Source organism: Neomonachus schauinslandi, chromosome 5 (assembly GCF_002201575.2).
Source record: "Neomonachus schauinslandi chromosome 5, ASM220157v2, whole genome shotgun sequence".
Taxonomy (NCBI): Eukaryota; Metazoa; Chordata; class Mammalia; order Carnivora; family Phocidae; genus Neomonachus; species Neomonachus schauinslandi.
In genome coordinates, this window is record NC_058407.1 from 85,298,103 (window position 1) to 85,305,228 (window position 7,126).

A 7,126-nucleotide genomic window follows, 5' to 3' on the forward strand; every position below is an offset into this window, starting at 1 on the left:
ATGGAATGAGAGGTGAGAAGTGGGACAGAGTCAATTCTTTGTTTCCACTGGAGTTTTCAGAGTGGTTGCTGAGATGAAGGGCTAAAAGCTGGCTGGAGGGTAAGGAGGTGGTTCAAGCAACACAGTGGCACCCCTAGAACAGTATAGTGGAACTAAGTGTGGGCCTGCTTTCCCCTGTCACTGAAGTTTCTGCCCGTTCAACAAATAGTCATTGAGTGTCCATTATGTCCCAGGCCTGCTTTTGGGCAATGGAGACACAAAGATGAGGAAGCACAGCTTTGATCCTCAAGGAGCAGCAATCTAGCAGATACTTCCATCAGGTGGGCATGAAAAATATGGTAAAACATCAGGAATCCCTCACTCACCTGGTGGATTCTCTCCCTCTTCCTCTGCTGTATTTACCAACCCACGTAGAGGGAATCTCAAATTTGACCCCTCAGTCCCCTTATAGTCCTATTCATACCTATCCTTCTGAGCTCCCATAATGACACCTTGGATGAAGAATTTATTACTATCTTCCATTTGTCAAAGGAATTTCATTTCCAGTAAATTTATTCTAGGAGGTATCAATGTACCTCCTACATTAGTCTTTAAGATATGCTGCTTCTGTTGGATAAAACATTGGCAGGGTCCCTTGGCTCATACCATGTTATCCACATTTCCGTTCTTTCCTAAGTATTCCTACTGCTTTGGGATTTTAGACATTAGGAGGACAACCAAATTGAATCAAAACAATTATGCAATAATATGCATGCCAAGGTTTTCTGGCACCTCTTGCCAGAAATTCTATGGTGTGAGAGTGCACTGCCCAAATATTTTATTTACATTTAACTTGTCCCAAGGTATTGCGCTAAGAATAGGAACAAATATATAGCCTGTTTGTTCAGAGAATTAAGCCACATAGCCAAATTTGGACTGGTTAATGTTGTATCTCCCTCATGAATAGAGAATATGGAATTGAAAAATGACTAGCATGGAGGACAGAATGACTCAGAAATCTAAGAATAGCCAAATCATGTGAAAAGACCCAAAAGCTGCTTCAAAATGAACTGCATCTGCCTGACTCACAAACCCAGCAAATTACAATATTTAAATCTATGCAAAATAGCATTTCACTGGCATTTTATCTGCATATTTAATTTTGCTTTGGGTTGATATGGGTTTGCCTTCCTACTGTGAGATAGTTTATTAGTTCAAAGGTGTGTTCTAGCTCAAAAAAATAATCTCAATCTAGTTTATTTTGTTTTGTTTCTTTTGGATTATAAATTAATAACTTGGGCTGTTTGGAATCATTTTAAGAATAGATTTGAAACTACAGTTTAGATAAACCACACGCTCCTCAGACATCTAGGAGACATCAACCACCAAATCACTGAGAAAGAATATGAGAGAGAGCCTCAGACATTACGGGAGGTTCCGTGTTGCCCTAGATAAGCTCCTCATCTAGGATTCGGGGAAGAATCAGACCCCCTCCCCCCAGATAGAGTGTTTCCTCTGCTTTAGTATTATAAACCACTTTCTTGGGATCTAATTGGGAACAGAACTAAGAGTAGTCTGAGAGGACATATTCTTTGCTGTTCTCATCACCATACTCATCCCTGATAAACCGTCAAGAAAGGTCACGGGAACTGAGTATCATCCCACATTAGTCATCTCGGTCAGGCACCCTCATCACCAACACACTGTGCCCTCTGAAGTTCCCATGCTTTGATCAGTAAACAGACCTACATCCTGAATCCCTTCCGCGAAAGCCTTTGCATCCCCTTGCTTTCATTAACCTCTGGGGTCTCATCCTGGGGTTGGCTTTGCCTGCAACCCCTTTCACATGGAGGTTGTTCCTTCTAAGTGGTGTAGATGGCTTCACCATCTGCCACTGCCATTTCCACACTGTCATTCATCGGGGTAACTGCTGCTTCTTCTGGTCTCATGTCACCTGAAGAGAATACCCAATCCCCTTCATTCCTGCTGCAATGACCTGTGTTTTGTTTAATGCTCTGCTGTTGCAGCCTTGAAATTTTAAGTAATTTTTGATCAAAGGCGTCATATTTTCATTTTGCACTGGGCCTCACAACAGATGGAGCCCATCCTGTTCCTGGAGGTAGTCTTGCCCCTTCTAATTCACTCTACACTAAAAATTCAGGCTATGTTTTAAAAAAAGATTTTATTTATTTATTTGAGAGACAGAGAGAGTGCACATACACGTGAGGGGGGGCAGGGGGTGAAGATGTAGAGGGGAAAGGAGCAAAGGGGGAGGGAGAGGGACAAGCAGACTCCCCATTTAGTGGGGAGCCCAACTTGGGACCCAATCCTAGGACCCTGAGATTAGGACCTGAGCTGAAACCAAGAGTTGGAGGCTTAACAGACTAAGCCACCCAGGCGCCCCCAGGGTATTATTTTTATCACTTGAATCATGACACTCCTTTGGTTGAAACACATTGATGGCTTTTTATTGCATTGAGAATCAAGTTCTCACTCATACCCTGATCTACAAAGACCTGCCTGGTTGGGCTACAGGCTTCCCTCCCCAATTCAACACCCCCACGCACTGAAGTTGCAGGCACACTGGCATCTTTCAGATTGTTGTACGCAGCAGTGCCTTCCCTGCCTCAGACCCTTTGCACACGTGGTTGCCTTCCTCTGCAACACTCTCTGCCGCACTACAACCTTCTCATCCCTCAAGACTTAGCTTCAGTAGCATTTTATATGTCAGGATGTGCTTATTGCCATAACAACCCCAAGTCTCTGTGGCTTATTCAAAAAAAGGTTCATCCCTCAGTCATGACACAGTCTAATCAGCTGGTTTCTAGGGCCAGACTTCCTAATGAGGAGTCGGGGGCCCTTTTCGGTAGAGTGGCTCCATCACTTTCTAAAGCCTCAGATTCCTTCCCTGGATTGGCTGTGCCCAGCAGGAAGATGAAGGATGCATGTGTGGAGCATCACAGCAGAGGTGTAACACCAGGTCTCAAAGAAGAGTTTGCCAATCTTGCCCAGATGCCCCTGGCTCCATGAATGTATAAAAGAGCCTGGGAGATGTTGTTTAGCTCTGTGCCCAGAAGGGAAAGGAAATGGGTTTGAGTGCATGTTACTATCTTGGCCACGGTCCCTTACTCAGAGTCTCTCTCTGACCTTTAATCACAAGCAGTTCGCCTCGATTTTACTCTACTCTTGTAATCAATTTCTCTCACCTCAATTTGCTGGTTGAATATTTTTTGCATTTTATTTGTTTAGACTTTCTTCCCTACTAGAATGCAAATGCCTTGTGGGCAGAGATCTTACCAATCTTTTTCACTGTTATGGCCTCAGGATTTAGAGCAGTACCAGGAATATGGTAAATAATTAAAAAAAAAATCTGTTGACTAATTGAATGAGTACAAGAAAAATATCTGTCTTGTTCCCCCCTTGCTAGTAATATTGGTAACTATTCTTGCCTGTCATGCAGGAATGATAGAATGGCAGGATTCCCTTCTCCCACAGAGATTACTGGTGCTTTTAAAGACAGTACATAATGTTTAGAAGTAAATGGTCTGGAATCAGAGTCCCTCAGTTCAAACCCCAAGGTCACCGCTTACTAGCTATGTAATGTTGAGCAACCTACTCAATCTCTCAAGCCCTAGTTTCCTCTTCTGTTAAAAAGTATAATAGTATCCACATCCCAGGATTATTGTGAGGATTATTATTATTAAGTGCTCAGTACCACGCTATGGTTAATAGCTCAATAAAAGTAAGTATGATTATTATTATTCACCACTACATACCCAGTGCCTGGTCCAGCATGTTGCATGAGCAAGCACTCAATATATATTGATGGAATAAATGAACAAATGAATAAGCGAAAAACTTTCTCTCATAGCTAATGCCTCTAATAAAAACAAGAGCAATCTTTACTGGACCTTCAGTCCATGAAAGACCTTACCCGCTAATGTTCAGCTCTTGGAAGGTGCTTTTCTGCATAACAATAGTGGACAAGCCCCAGGGAACACCCAATCTTTTGAAAACCACCTGGCAATATGTGTACACTTGAACAAGAGCAGCAGATCTCATTCTCTTCCCTCACAATTTTTTTTAATTTGCATTTTTTTCCAGCTTTGAGATATAACTGACACACCCCACTGTATACGTTTAAGGCGTACAGCATAATGGAGTGACTTACATATACTATGACATGATTACTATAATAATTGAGTTAGCATTTATCACTTCATACAAATACAGTTAAAAGAAAAAACAAAAAAAAAAAAAAAGGAAAAAATTTTTTCCTTGTGATGAGAACTCAGAATTGACTCTCCTTGTAACTTTCACATTCGTATGTCATATAGCTGTTAACCATATTCATCATGCTCTACCTTCCAATCCTAGCACTTAACGTATCTTATAACTGGAAGTTTGTACCTTTTGACCACCTACCTCCAATTCCCCTCCCCTTACTCCCTTGTCTCTGGTAAACACAAATCTGATCTCTTTTTCTAGGAGTTTGGCTTTTTGTTTGTGTTTGTTTGCTTATAAATTCCACATGTAAATAAGATCATACGATATTTGTTTCTCTTTCTGACCTATTTCATTAAGCGTTAATGCCCTTGATGTCCATCCATGTTGCTGCAAATGGCAGAATTTTGTCATTTTTTATGGCTGAATTTTATATATATATAAATATACTGATACCACAGCTTCTTTATGCATTCATCTGTCAGTGGACACTTAGGTTGTTTCCATGTCTTAGCTACTGCAAATAATGCTACTATAAACATGGGGGTGCAGATAGCTTTTCAAGTTAATGTTTTCATTTCTTTTGGACATATGCCCAGAAGTAGAATTACCAGATCATATGGCAGTCCTATTTCTAATTTTTTGAGCATCCTCCATTCTGTTTTTCATAGTAACTGTACCAGTTTACAATCCCATCAACAGTGCAAAAGGGTTCCCTTTTCTCCACATCCTTGCCAGCATTTATTTCTTGTCTTTTTCACAGTGACCAACCTAACAGGCCTAAGGGGATATCTTGTTGTGCTTTTGATTTGCATTTCCCTAATGACCAGTGATGTTGAGCATCTTTCCTGGTACCTGTTAGCTTTTCTTATATCTTCTTTGGAGAAATGTCTATTCAGGACTTTTGCCCACTTTTAAATTGAATTATTTGATTTTTTTCCATTGAGTTGTAGGAGTTCTTTCTATATTTTGGATATTAACCCCTTATCAGTTATACAGTTTGCAAATATTTTTCCCATTCCATAGATTGTTTTTGCACTTTGTTGATGATTGCTTTTGCAGGGCAGAAGCTTTTTTAATTTGATGTAGTCCCACTTGTTTATTTTTTATTTTGCTGCTTGTGCTTGAGGTATCATATCCCAAAAAATCATTGCCAAGGCCTGTGTTGAGGAGCTTTTTTCCTGTTTTCTTCTAAGAGTTTCATGGTTTCAGGTCTTACATTTAAGCCTTAATCTGTGATTTTAAGTATTTCTTTCCATTGACATTTAACCTTTTAATTTTTAAGTCAGGCTTCTTTCACAGACATGAGGTGCACTGAAATTTCTTCCTAGAGAAAAATAATGATGGAGGAAACAAATGACCAATTAATATTAGAGCAAATGTGAACGTTAGCATTGCCCTATGATTTTAAGATAATTTGAAAAAATTAATCAAAAAAGTAAGTACATGTTCATAAAAAATTTCAAATGGTATAGAGGAATACAGAGTAAGAAGAATATATTCCTCCATTGTTGAAAGTCAGTCTGGTCTCCAGAAGCAAACATTGTTAACAATTTCTTGTGTTTGTTTCCAGAAATTATCTATGCATGAATAAGCCTAGGTTTGCTTATTTTTGTTACAAAAAAAAAAAAAAAAGGGACTCCTATCTGCAAACTGTTCTGCCACATGCACTACCCCCTGCCTTTTTCTTTTTTAACAATAAACACCTTTATTACATGAGCAGAGATGGGAGGGAGGAGGATTTGTTTGCTTTCCCGGCTTTGATTTTCCCCAGCAAGAACTCCAGCTCTCTGCCCTCTAGCACATGGCCATCTGCCTCCCACACTGGCCTGGTCTTCTTGTGATGCACGCAAGAAGCTTACCTGGCTGGAACTTCTCCTCCAGAAGATGCTGATTTAGGCATTCTTTGACCTTTCATCATATTTCTTCTTCATTTCTTCTATCATTTTCTGTTTAAAATCTCTTCTTCAGGGAAGAATGAAGGGGTGGAAATCGGAGGGGGAGACGAACCATGAGAGACTATGGACTCTGAGAAACAAACTGAGGGTTCTAGAGGGGAGGGGGGTGGGGGGATGGGTTAGCCTGGTGATGGGTATTAAAGAGGACACGTATTGAATGGAGCACTGGGTGTTATACACAAACAATGAATCATGGAACACTACATCAAAAACTAATGATGTAATGTATGGTGATTAATATAACATAATAAAAAAAAAAGAAAAATTCCAACCATACACAATACATAAAATAAATAAATAAGTAAAAAATAAAATAAAATCTCTTCCTCCTCAGGAGTCAGCTTGGCCTCCTTGGGGCCCAGGGGTAGCGCATGGTTGGGGTGGTGTGCTGTCAAGGAGCATGAGAGTTCTTCACAGGGTCTTGGTGAAGCAGTCCATTGATGGATGCATTGTAGACAACATCAGTGATACTTGTTTTGCACATACAACACTTGGAGTCCCAGAAGGAGTGCCCCACATCCAGCTTCCACATCCAGCCTCCAGGCACAGTAATTCTTGTTGCCTCCCCAGACTCAGACTGTGTGTGTGTGTGGGGGGGGGGGCAGGGCCCAATCTGAGTGCAGCAGGGCATCCCCACTCAAACTTCTGCTTCTGATGGTAGGACTTTCTTTTGCCCTTAGTCTTGTGTGTGCCAGTTGTCCTGGGAGATGCCCATGGCTCACAGCTGGCTGGAAAGAAAGCTACCCTGTGCTTTTTTTTTATTAACAATCTTTTGTTGTTTTTCCTCAACAATGCATTTCCCACACCTTTTATTGCCAGCCTAATATTCCATTTCATTGATACGCTGTTATTTATTTTTGGTGGTATGTTTTTTTATCCAGTTTTATTGAGATAGAATTCACATATATAACTCATCTGTTTAAAGTAGAAAATTCAATGGTTTTTAGTATGTTTTTAGTATGTTT

At 40.4% G+C, this 7,126-nt stretch overlaps 1 pseudogene; it reads right to left on the bottom strand.

Moving 5' to 3' along the window:
- Positions 1-1,841: 1,841 nt before the first annotated feature.
- Positions 1,842-6,876, bottom strand: LOC110580803 (annotated as a pseudogene).
- Between the last annotated feature and the right edge of the window lie 250 nt (positions 6,877-7,126).